Genomic DNA, 12,734 nt, shown 5'->3' on the forward strand with positions numbered 1-12,734 from the left:
TATCAGGACTGCTTCCCAAATCCACCTTCCCCCCTTTCTCCCAGAGTAGCAACATCAGCAGGCAAATTCTCCCAAACATCTGATACATTGGTGCAAATCCAATAGAGCTCTTAATTGTGTTGCTATGAAGTAATATTACTTCAATTATGTGTTCTGACCAGTGTTTTCTTTCTTTCTCTGTTAACTGTCTCAATAGGTTCAATATTGTCTAATTCATCCTCTGACGTCCCATTTCATTGTGGGTGATAACTTCTTCATCCCATAGAACTGGCACAATTTCTAAAAAGACTAAAATGCTATTCCTCTGCCAGTCAACACTTTTTCTGGATATCCAAAAACCTGCACAATAATTTTCAATAAACACTCAAGTAGTCACCTTAAGTGGCACAGCAGGGAAATGCTTGACTAACAAGCAGAAGGTTGTCGGTTTGAATCCCCACTGGTACTATAGCGGGCAGCAGCAATATAGGAACATGCTGAAAAGCATCATCTTATACTGTAAAGGAGGAGGCAATGGTAAACCCCTCCTGTGTTCTTCCAGAGAAAACCACAGGACCCTGTGTGTGCCAGGAGTCGAATTGACTTGACGGCACACTTAACCTTTAGTCACCTGAGCACTGCATTCCTCACAGTTACAGCAAAAGCAAAGTGAGTGATATTCTGTGAAATATTTTTCTTCAAGGTGCACATCTGACATATACTAATCCAGTTCTTAACATCTCCTTGAAGATCTGGCCAATAGAACCAAGCCTCAAAATAGCTTCCACCTTTCCATTCCCCAGTGCCCAGACTCGTCATTATTTGTATATATAGAATACATATATGATTGAATATCTGTTTGTCTATCTCAGGGCTGCTCAACTTTGGCCCTCCAACAGATGTTAGCCTACAACTCCCATAATCCCTGGCTATTGGCCACTGTGGCTGGGAATTAGGAGAAGTGTAGTCCAAAAAGTGTAGTCCAGCTGGAGGGCTGAAGTTGAGCAGCCCTTGATCTGTTCCCTATACATTCCCACACCCTTTGAGCTATCAGCACCAAACTTTGCACAGTGACTTCCTAGGATCCTACAAGTAACGTAGGGTACCTGGGAACCCCGACAGCCAGCTCACACAGATAAATATACAATGGGTATATCCACAACAGATATGGATGCAATAACAAAGAGAAACTCACCATAAGCCTGAGCAACACGGGGTACTTAAAGCTAGTGTTCCAATAAAAGAGAAATGACCTCTGATGGAAGCACTATCTGATATACGCTTTCAGCAGTATTTGGGTGGATAATTACATGAACAAATTGCACTTTTTGCACCTGTAACTTCTACTGTTGTTTCAGTAAACGTACTTTTTCTTTATTTAGGTGTCTCCTATTCTGTTCTCTTCCACCTTTCTTCAAGGTTAGCCATCTTTCCATCCATGAAATATTTTTCCCCCAATTTGGTATGTTTGCTCAATATTATCCTTCATTCTCCATGTCTAGCACCTGAGGCATGGCCACAACTTCTTCACCTTAATCTTTGTTCCAACATGTCCTCACATATTTGGTGGACACATGCACCTAATCAGGCACCTGCACATCCTCATCCACATCTGCCTTCTCTTTCTGAAGTGGTCCCAGAGACAGGGCATCTGCATTTACACTGTTTTCCAGATTTAAACCTTATAATGAAATTAAAGTTTGCCAAGCAAGACACCCAACATTGCTCTAGTGTTCCCAATTTTGCTGATCCCAGAGAAGGGGCACTCCTATCAAATAATTCATGAATTTCTCATTAACTACCCATACAGGGCCAATGGTTCCATACAGGGCCAATAGTTCTAGTAAATATTATATTTACCTGAATCCACGGCTAGTTTCCCCCCAAGTTTTTTTATATTAGAAATCAAGCCGTCGTCTCAGAATGCTGTTCCTTTTGACTAAAGGCAAGTATATCCTGTATTTAACCTCTACTTTTAAAGGTGTTTTTAAAAAAAAAAAAATCCAGAGTAATCATCAATTTGAGTAAATACAATAACTATAATTCTCCATATTTCTCTCAGTTTGCTTTAGGTTCTGGCTGGCATAAGCAATTATTTGTTCCCTCCCTTCCTGTTCCTGTGCCAATACAATTCCAAGCCCTTCAAAACTGGTGCCAGTATACAATGTGAATGGCAAATGTTGTTGTTTTTTAAAGGTACTTTAATTAGTATTAAATGGTTTTAATTATTTTTAGCACTATGTTTTCAATTGTGTTTTTTAATGTCTTTTAAAAGTTGTTGTACACTGCCCAGAGCCTCTGGATGGGGCGGTTTATAAATGTAATAAATAACAACAACAACTGATAAACAACAACAACTGATAAACAGGATAAGCCAAAATTGGGGCAGAAGTCAATTCTGCTTTTATTTTCTTAAAAGCTTCCTGACACTCTACAATCCACTGAGCGGTCTGATCAAATTTTTCATTTTTCACTTCCAGCAGAAGATCATCTAATGGTCTTACCTGCTTGAAGATGTTTTAAATAAATTTCCAGTAACAACTGCCGAATCCTATACATTGAGGCTCTCCACACAAGCATTGTGGAAAGCCTGCAGGGGGTTTGCAGGGAGAGTGAGCTTGACCCACTCTCCCCGCACACGAATATGCAGCTCACCCTAGGCGGCCGGATCGGCCACCCAAAAGATTACTAGCTCTGTCACAGAGCTGGTAGGAACAGTGGGGATCAGGGGCCTCCTGGCCCTCAGAAGTCCCAGAATTCTGGGGAGCCTCCCGATGTAAGGAGGCTTGTTGTAGCATCCTGGTTGGGGGTTTCCTTGTGAGTCGGTGCAGCGCAAAACCATGGCGACAAATGACCAGATAAACAGGGTTAGCAGAGCATTTGCTCCGCTAACATTGTTTGGGGGGGATTAAGAGGGCTTGCCATTAGAAGCTGCGCAGCTCTCACCAGTTCACACATGCAGTAGGAACCAGGCTGGGCTCCCTTAGCTCAGTTTCTACTGTATGTGTGAATAGCCTCATTGTCTCACTTGCCACACAGTTTACCAAGTTTGCCATTCTTTGACTGCCCTGACTTTGACTGCCCTGACACCCCCGCTGATGATACTATGTGCCCTAAATACTGCACTTCCTCTTTGAAAAGAAAGCCTTTTGCAGGTTTAATCTTCAATCCTCTCTGAACCAGCCAACTACATACTATATCCAGATGTTTCAAACGCTCTGCAAAATTTCTCAAAATTCATCAACATTTGTATAGAAGAACAAAGGAAATAGCAGCAAATGTCTAAATTAAGCTTACAATTCAAGCTTCAAATATATAGGGGTGATTATTTCAAAGGTTCTAAAGCAATTAAAGAAAAGAAACACAGACCTTCTTTTCAACAAATCAAAAAGGATATTTAAAATTAGACTCTTCTGGTTAGGAAGAATATCAGCCATAAAATTTTTAGTTCTGCCCAAATTTCTTTTTATTTTTCAAACATTACTGATTGGGATTCATCCCAAGTAGTTTAAAAGGTGGCAGGCAACACTTGAAGGTTTTTTATATTTATTATTATTTTCAATAATCATAAGTGAGCATGAATAAGCAAAAAGTTACAGGTACCCAAAAAAGGGGAGATTTGAGGTCCCCAAACGTAAGCTTTATTTTGATGCCTCCCAAATGAAGACATTCATTCATATCATTCAAAATGATCAGGTGATCCCATGGATTTCTATTGAGCTTTCCACAGGAGCTCAAACAATTTGAGCTCTTCCCTTTACAGGTCACTGAAGCTAAATTACAGTCTTGAGTAACACTTTCTTGGCCACCACACTGAGAATATGACATCCCTGGGCTAAGAAATTGGCACCACCTATTTCACCACACTTTCCTATTTTAGATTGTCCTGTGTTTGCAGACCCAAGCAAATATCAACAATATGAGAAGTGGGAGTCAAAAGGGATTTACAGACCCAAGGACATTATTGAAAGAGGAAAACCAGTATCAGAGGCTAAACTTGATACTATTCTGATTGGCAACCAAGCTACTTGGATTAAGAAAATTCAAATCCGGTACTTTGCATCCAAGTTTCTATAGAAAAGAGAGGCTACTAGATCTTTTACTGTCAAATTTATGTGTTTCACCAGTTAACAAAGCAAGACTGGTAGCCTTGCTTATATACATTACTCTCATTTCCAAATCCTTTGGTTCCTTGAGAGGGCTAAAAGCAACATGGGAAACTGATTTAGGAACCTCTCTTGAAGATACTGAATGGGAAGCAATTTGGCTGAAGCAACCACTTAGAACCACATCTGCCCAGATAAGGGAGGCAACATTAAAGGTTGTACACAGATGTCATCTTACTCAATCAAAATGCACTATATCAATAAAACATCGTCCCCATTTTGTTGATGGGAACGTAAAAACAGAGGTACTCTCCTTCATTTATGGTGGTGTTGCCCATATGTAAAAGGCAACTGGCAGCAAATTTTTCATATAAGCTCTGAAATAGTCCAATTCAATCTTCAGCCTGATCCAATGTTAGCACTTGTATCAATTTACAAAAGTACTCACAAAGATATACCTCATAAAGATCTAACAACTCTGTTGTTAGCAACAGCCAAGATAGAGGTAGCTAAACACTGGAAATCCTCAAAGGGTCTATCCACTGAAAATTGGTTCAACGGGGCCGGGAAGATTGAATTATCCAAATGCTAACCCATCAAATCAGGTCAGCTAGAAGAGTAACAAAACAGGTTTGGGGGCATATGGTTTCCATTTATTGAAAATGTCAAAAAGGGATGGTCAGTTTGTAACCCTCCATCCACTCAAATCAAATTTTGGAATGATGTTCTTTCTTGAATTTTATTTTCAGTTGTCTCCTATCAAGTTGCACCTGCATGCTCAGCAACTGACAATATCTTTTTAACACTGGACTTAAGTATAACCTCAAATGGCTCTTAATTCCTGGCTTATATTTGAGTTTTTCTTGTTTGTTCTTTTTCATTGCTGCAGTTTTTACACATTGTAAAAACTCTGTTGAAAATAAAATTTTGTTGAAAAAAATTATTGAAAATAAAATTAAAAATTGGTTTTAAAAATTGTGCTGATCTATAATTGCAATAAACTAAACTGAACAGCTTTAAAAAATACTATTACTATTTCATTAAAAAAACAAAGAAACAAAACTTACAGATTCATAATGTTCCCCTACATATTCCTCCATCATTCTAGAAAAGGTGGCAGAAGCAGTAACTAAGCTGAAGGGCATCCAAAGAAGCTCATAAATACTCATGCAATCTCCTCTTGATCTTCTGATGCCATTGGGATTTGCCAGTACTCGCTTGCAAGATCTAACATAGAAAACCCCTAGCAGAGTGCAGAAACCCTAGAGCATCCACCACTCTGGGCAGCAAGTACACATCCAAATGTGTCAACAAGTTCAGCCTCCAATAATCCACACAAAAGCACAGCATCCCATCTTTCTTTTTGAGTAACACAATAGGTGCAGCCCAGGGACTAAAGCTCTCTGTATTAACTACTGTGTTCATCATTTCTCACACTAGTTCTTTTGCCAGCTGATACCATTTGGGAGGGATGCTTTGATAGGCTTCCTTGATAGTGCTCAGGCTCCACTGTTGCCTTCTGTTCTGGTGCCCAGGCCCTTGCCTCTCTCCTGGTTGTCCCCTCCAGCCATGGGGCACCAACATATGGTGGCATAAGAAGTGGCATATAATTCTTCTTTAGGGGAAGTTAAGGCATCCCCTGCATCCATGCTTGCTGGACTCTTAACCAACCTCTCCCAGCTCTTGTTCATGACACCAAATTAGGATGGCAGCTGAAAACCGCAGGTATGCTAAAAGGTATCTGAGGTAGTGTTATAGAGAGCCCAGACAACGCTAAGGTTGAACAAGTTTTCTTCATGTTTGAAATTTTAAGGTTACAACAGTTGTTACACACTGGTCTTCAGAAGGTTTCCCGACATGATGAGGCTCTACACACGATCAATGTGTAGATCCTCATGGGGTTCGGTGGGGAGAGTGGGCTTAGCCCTCTCTACCAGCACACAAGCAGTCACTCATAGCTGGGCAGCCGGATCAGCCGTCCAGACAAGCGGCAGCTTTGGTCGGGCACTCCAAGGATTGCATGATCCTTGGATAACAAGGAAATGCTAATTTACTGCAAGGAAAGTAGTGAGAACGTACTCCCTCCGGAGGAGATTCAGAGTAAAGCCCTTGTGTGGGAAAGCTCCTGGAGATTCAGGTCTACAGCTTCCAAACAACATTGTTTAAGATTATACTCATGACAGTAGAGAGAAAAACCACCATCAAATTCACCTAGGAAATTTATATTCAGCTTTGAAGCTAACTGTACCTACTTGGCTGACACAACATTTGTCTTATTTGGAAACTGTATCTCATAATTTTGCTACAAGCACTGAATTTTAAAATTATGAGATGTAGATTATGCCATCTCAGCTGAAATTCCTTGAACATGTATTTTGAAGTTTATATTTCACAAAGTATTTTGTAGATATGTCTTTCTATAAACACTACACATTTGTTCGGCTTGCTTGCTACCATATCATGTACAATATACACTCTGTCAAATGTTAGAGATTATTGTGACCTGAAATCAGGGGTTGATGGTGACTCATCGATAGCCACCTTTTGCCATCAGCAAGAACACCACCAATAGGCACTATTGCCATCAGCAAGAACACCACCTTTTGCCATCAGCAAGAACACCACCAATAGGCACTACAAGATTGCTAGCCAGGATGGGAACCACCAGGGGTCAGATGGGGGCATGGCAAGTCAGCAGTCAGTAAGAAATTTAAAGAAAGAAAAAGGAAAGAGAGAGGAAGAGCATAACCCTAACCCTGCTACTTTGGCAAAGAGGCACCTTTTAATGTGTTGATTCTCTTCAATGAGCAGGGGGGAAGTAACTGGCCCTATCCACCCCCAGCACAGTACCTCCAGTGACTGTTGCTGGTGTCTATCTTATGTTTCTTTTTAGATTGTGAGCCCTTTGGAGACAGGGATCCATCTTATTTATTTATTATTTCTCTGGGTAAACCGCCCTGAGCCATTTTTGGAAGGGCGGTATAGAAATCGAATAAATAATAATAGTAATCATCATCACCATCATCATCATCATCATCATCATCATCATCATCAGAGAGAAAGAGACGTGGGAAGCCATTGAGGAGGTGGTAGTGGTGGAGAAAGAGACAGAAGCAGAAGAGAAGAAAGTGATGGAGGGCAATGTGCAGAAAAAGACAGAACAAAGTCATGTCAAGCTTTGACAAAGGGAGGCAGTTGCGAAAAGAAGCTTGAACCCAATGGGGTCCTTTACAGCTGTGACCTATGTCACAACCATGGAGGCTGAAGGCACCCCCAAATAGAGCAGACATCCCAAAAAGTATATGGTATGTGGTGGAAGGGGTGCATGCAAGGTGTTGTTGATTCCCTACTAACCCAATAATGTTTGAAAAGAAGCATCATGAGGATGAGGGCATAGTGTGGGTACTTCCCATGTCACCTTCCTAAACTGAAAAGTTTACAATGGGAAGTCATGGGAAAGACAACAAGGAGACAGAATAGGATGAACATAAGGTTATGCTGCAGAGCACACAACATCGGCCCTTCAGCTGTTGTTGGACTACACTTCCATCATACCCAGACAGTGGGCAGAAATCAGGGATGATGGACATTGTAATCCAACATCTGCAGGGAGGCCAAAGTTGTGCAGCCCTGCTATACAATTTAAGTAAGCGGTCATACTGACATCTGCACTAGGTAGCATTATGTGGGTACTGAAATAGTTCCAAATGAGCTGTGAACAAGATCCTAGAAATTTGTTCACAAAATCAGTTCCAGAAAAATGTTCTGGATGATGCTTGTGAGTAAAGGATATTACTTCTGAAGGATGTTATGTGTGAATCTCCTCAAACACTGAGACTAAAGAAATAACGTAAACATTTAGCTTCATTACAGTATCAAAGAGCAGGAAGAGTGGGCACTGAAGAAATGGTTTGCAAAATTAGGTATAAAAGATAAGTTTCAATGGTATACAACATTGATATCCTCAGAGAGAATACCAAAGATAAAGACATCAAAAGAAAAATGGATGAAGTTCATTGAGAATGGAGACCTTGAATAGTATAAGAATTGTAAGAGTGCAATGTATCTCCAGTGTAGATAGTGAATGAGTTAAGAGATAAACTCACTATTTCAACCACTCATGAGAATATACTCAACACTTGCTATTCTATAAACCAATTAAAATGCACACACATTAAGAAAAATGTCACAAAGATTAGATCCCCATGCAGCTGTGAACATCTCCCAATAGATACTGAGGTTGTCAACTAGGAATCCTGAACAGTTTGAAAAACAGAGCCTTGCATACCTTCTTGTTCACTGAAAAGCCTGAAAACTATGCAAGAACGTTCAGAGAGACAGACAGACACATCAAAGGAAATATTGAGAAATCTAATGGTGTTCTCATTTATTTCGAAATCTATTTATGTTCAGGTTATGACTAAACCAATCAAGGTCAAAAATATTGCTTTATCTAGGACAGGACACAGAGCTTTGAAAGTACCGAGAACGGTTTGAACTGCCACATTTATACCAACATTCTATGTGAGGCAAGTTGGTCATGTAAGTTCCTTGCTAGTTGCAATCTTCATCTATAAGGCTACTATTATGCATCTGAAGCACACATTTGCATGAGTCTAGAGCTAATAGTCTTGTACTGCCTCCACCACATCCCAACTATTTTGTGCTTGTGCAACAGTTTTGTGATTGTGTTCATTTGACTGTTGCCATACCATTGTTCCCATCCACTGTATTGTTGACATCCGCTGTTGACATCAGAAATAATGACCCACTAATCACTATACTCTCTTCTTTCTTAGCACACTAAGTCATAGAAGCCTTTAACTTTACGTACAGTACTAGCATTAGAAAAATTTGTGTATTCTTTCCATAGCTAATGCTAAGAATACTAGTCATTATCAGTCTTCACATTTTTACCCCATACGAGTATGAATTAGCTAGATGCTGGTGTCATAGGTCACCAATGTGTCCTGATAAGGCTAATAGAGAAATAGAATCAAGGGCTTTCCAGTCCCCTCACGTTTGTTCCACAAATTTGCTTTTTAAAATATTAAACTTTATGTATACTTTCACAGAGTCAGAAAAGCAGCTAATCTAAATATGTGACTGGTGTATTTTAAGGCTGCTACGTGCAACTCAGATGTTCAGACTCAATAAAGAAAGAATTGACCAGGTTTCTAAAAATATTGTACAAAGCCATTAAGTATAAAAAGGAAACATAATTGTTGACTTTAAATATGCAGGCAAAAAAATCATAGTAAATAACAATAATTTACTTGGAATATTGCTACATACAGCGTTTTACAGAAATCCAGCATACAATTTTAAAGAAAGTGCTGGCAAATTAATTGTATACTTTCGCCTTTTATGCTCAAGTCACATATGAAAAGAATAACATTTTACCACACATTGAGTACAGTACCACACACTGAATATGGGCTTGAAGGGAATGTAATCAATAGTATCAATTGAATCCGAGATTAGATTAAAGTGCAGACAGAAGAATAAAAGAGGCATGTAACTCTAGAGTCCTCTTACCCCTTTTCCCTGATGGTTGTCAACGTGGCACTTTGCCTCCAGCAGTGCAATGTATCTCAGAGAAGCACAAGTCAATATTCTATTGTATTGTGAATATGGGTGGATACACACAATCATTATTTTACCAATGTACTATTACTTTGCTTTCCGATGAGTGCATGAAGCTCCTGAATACATGTGCAGTTTTCATTTATTTATGTATTTAAATGGAGGGGCCAATTTGCATATTTATTTAGAAAAATTTTAACCTACTCTTCAAGCAACAGACTCCTAGAGCAGCAAATGTAGGTTAAAAACTAAATACATTAAAATACAGAACAAAACAAGAGCAGCTGAGAGAGTACAAAAATTAAGTCAAATGAAAACATACAAAAGTGCAACATCTATTGTTTTTGTTGTTTTTTTAAAAATGCATAGAGTGCACATACAGTGCTCATTAAAGACTGTTCAAACTTACTTATTAGGGCTGGGTTCACACAATCACAAGGATCCTGGTTAATCAGGATTACTGAGCCCTGTGTGCTGATTGCGTTAACTCAAAATTTCAGGGCAATCCTGGTCAAACTGCTGCAATTAACCTGCATTTAACCAGGATAGATAACCAATATCTAGATTTTAATCCTGTTTTCAATAGGTCCCAAAGACAGTCCCTTCCAATTCTCTTCCCAGCATCTTGATATGTGTGTCCCCACCTCCTTATTCTTGTCTTAACGAATGTTTTACTTTGTTTTTATTCTGTTGTAAACCACCCACAGACGTAAGTTTTGGGCGGTATAAACATGTTTTAATAAAAAATAAAAATAAATAAAATAAATCTTAGCCCTCAGGATGATTCTTTTGTAGCGTACCCCTCCCTAGCATCTAATATCCTATCCATCTCCCATCATTTTGTAACCCATTAGATAAATCCCAGACCATTTGTTACCTCTCAGTAACAAATCACTTTCCCCAAAGACAGCTGCATGTTCCCATACAATTGTCCTGTTGGCAGCTGACTAAAGGCTGCTTTCTCTTTGAGTTGCAGAGCACTTTTATTGTCCCAGGAGACAAGCTGCTTTTATGAATCTTGAATTTTTGTAATCCGCCCCAAGAAGTACTGCACTGGAGTATCAGGGTATAACTATTTTAAATAAAGGTACTTGGTATAACTTGTTGCACCAAGTACCTGAATAGAGATTTACTGGAGGGTCCAACATGCAATGGAGTCTGCAATCCATGAACTTTGGAAATGCTGCAAATGTCTAGCTTGCTAAAGCATTCTTAGAGTGGAGCTCATTACATGTGGAGTTCCTTCACACAACTTAATTCCACTGGATTTCGTCCACATAGTGACCATGAAAACCACTGCAAATAGTTGTCTGAATCCACCCTGAAATACACTAGTGATACAAGTCTGCAGTTTCACCTGTGTTCTAACCACAGTTGTGTCTCAAACCATCCTAACACATATTTAAAAGCAATGATAAAATGAACAAACCTGTTGTCACTTTTCTGTCACTGATTGTCACTGCGCCATGTTTCAGGAGAGGTTAGCTGTCAAAAAGGGGAGAAAAAAATTACTTCACATCCAGATACTATCCTTCAGAACTTTTCCTTTAATGTGCCTATTGAAGTGATTAAATTCTGTTTGTTCTTAAGAGTACAAGTTGTTCCCCGCACCCATCTTCTACTCCTCCCTTCTTAAAGAAAGCTACTTCCAGTGTTCTGAGGGATAGAAATGAATAACCCTTCTAACTTGGATATCTCCACGTTGTTTATTCTCTTGGATAATATTATTATCTTGGCTAATAAACCACGCATCTAATACAGCATTTAAGCAACTGGAAGAAATTAATCTATTGCTACCCTTAAATGTTACTGTGAAATTTGAAAACATATGGCCAAAACTGAAAAAGCCAAATCCATTAAGTAATTATCGTTACTATTTTTATCTCCCTAAAAATGAAATTATTCTGTTTCTTAAGGCTTGGGGAACCTTCTGTTGGGGCGGGGGGTTTCCATGGTCATTTTTTAAAAGGCTTAAATAAGCATATAAATATATCGTTATTTCTAAAAATATTGTTATTTCTGCAGCTCCCATTTAAGAAATGGTATATGGCTAAATCGCAGTAGAGGACCTCCTTTCCTGGAAGAATATTTTGATACAATGCCTCATTACTGATGTCTTATCATAAACAGCTACCAACAAAAAAGAAAAAGAGAATACACTCGAGCATTTACTGTTATGTTTGGTGCACTTTAGTACTGTTTAATGTGCAAGGGGAAAAGATCAGTCCTCTGAATGTTCCAGCAAGAATTATCTGTCTCACTACATTTCAAATGCTTTGTTTAATGCTTTCTACCACAGCCTGTGTACATCCCATTCTACATGTTATCCAGTGATTTAAGAGCCTCCTTTGAGGACCTCAGCTTGATCACCGTGCTTTTCTTCCTGTCAGGAAAGGGAGCAGTCAAGCAGCGATCCTGCTTTCTGCTACTGATTCACTCCCCTACCACTGCATTAGATGTTATTAGAACGGCTCCCAGCAGTGTGTAGTTAAGTGTCTGACAGTGTCCCCATTACAAAGCCATTTTTATTATAAAAGGTTTTGTAAATTGGCTATGTTAATGACTACATAAAGAGAAAATTTTAATTTATTTTTCATTCCTAAACAAATTATATGTTTCTTCTATCACAGCAACAAACAGGTTTGTTTGTTTTTTAAAGAAGAGGTGAAAGATATGAGATTAACTCTATAGTTTTTTACTTGTTAAAGAATTAAGTGAAAAGTTGTGTTTTTAGCAATAGCTGATTTCTAATATGTAGCATTGAACTAAGACACTGCTGGCAATTAATTTATAATATAAAAGTAAAGTGATTGAATTCCAGGTAGGAAGAGAAGAACGGTACTAAACCTTTTCTCACCAAGATTTACCTAGCCAGAATTTTTCACTATAAGACACCATATCATTCGAAGATGAATAGCATGCCCTAGAAAAGGGGTAGGCAATCCTGGATCTCCAGCTGCTGTTGAACTACAACTCCCATCATCCCCAGCCACAAGGCTGGGGATGATGGGAGTCATAGTTCAACAACAGCTGGAGAGCCAAGGTTGTCTACCCCTGCCCTAG

The 12,734-nt window shown here is 39.1% G+C and overlaps 1 protein-coding gene across 14 annotated transcripts in view; it reads right to left on the reverse strand.

Annotated features, from left to right (window-relative positions):
* Positions 1 to 12,734, reverse strand: part of FOXP1 (forkhead box P1) — an 823,426-nt gene that overhangs the window by 543,090 nt on the left and 267,602 nt on the right. For 11 of the 14 annotated variants that reach the window (XM_053290523.1, XM_053290516.1, XM_053290514.1 and 8 more), the window contains one exon: positions 11,101 to 11,156. The exons of the other annotated variants lie outside the window; for them this stretch is intronic. The gene's annotated coding sequence lies outside the window, so the exon portion shown is untranslated. The remainder of the gene's footprint in view (positions 1 to 11,100; positions 11,157 to 12,734) is intronic. 14 annotated transcript variants of the gene reach the window in all.

The sequence above is a fragment of the Hemicordylus capensis genome, chromosome 2 (genome assembly GCF_027244095.1).
Source record: "Hemicordylus capensis ecotype Gifberg chromosome 2, rHemCap1.1.pri, whole genome shotgun sequence".
Classification (NCBI taxonomy): Eukaryota; Metazoa; Chordata; class Lepidosauria; order Squamata; family Cordylidae; genus Hemicordylus; species Hemicordylus capensis.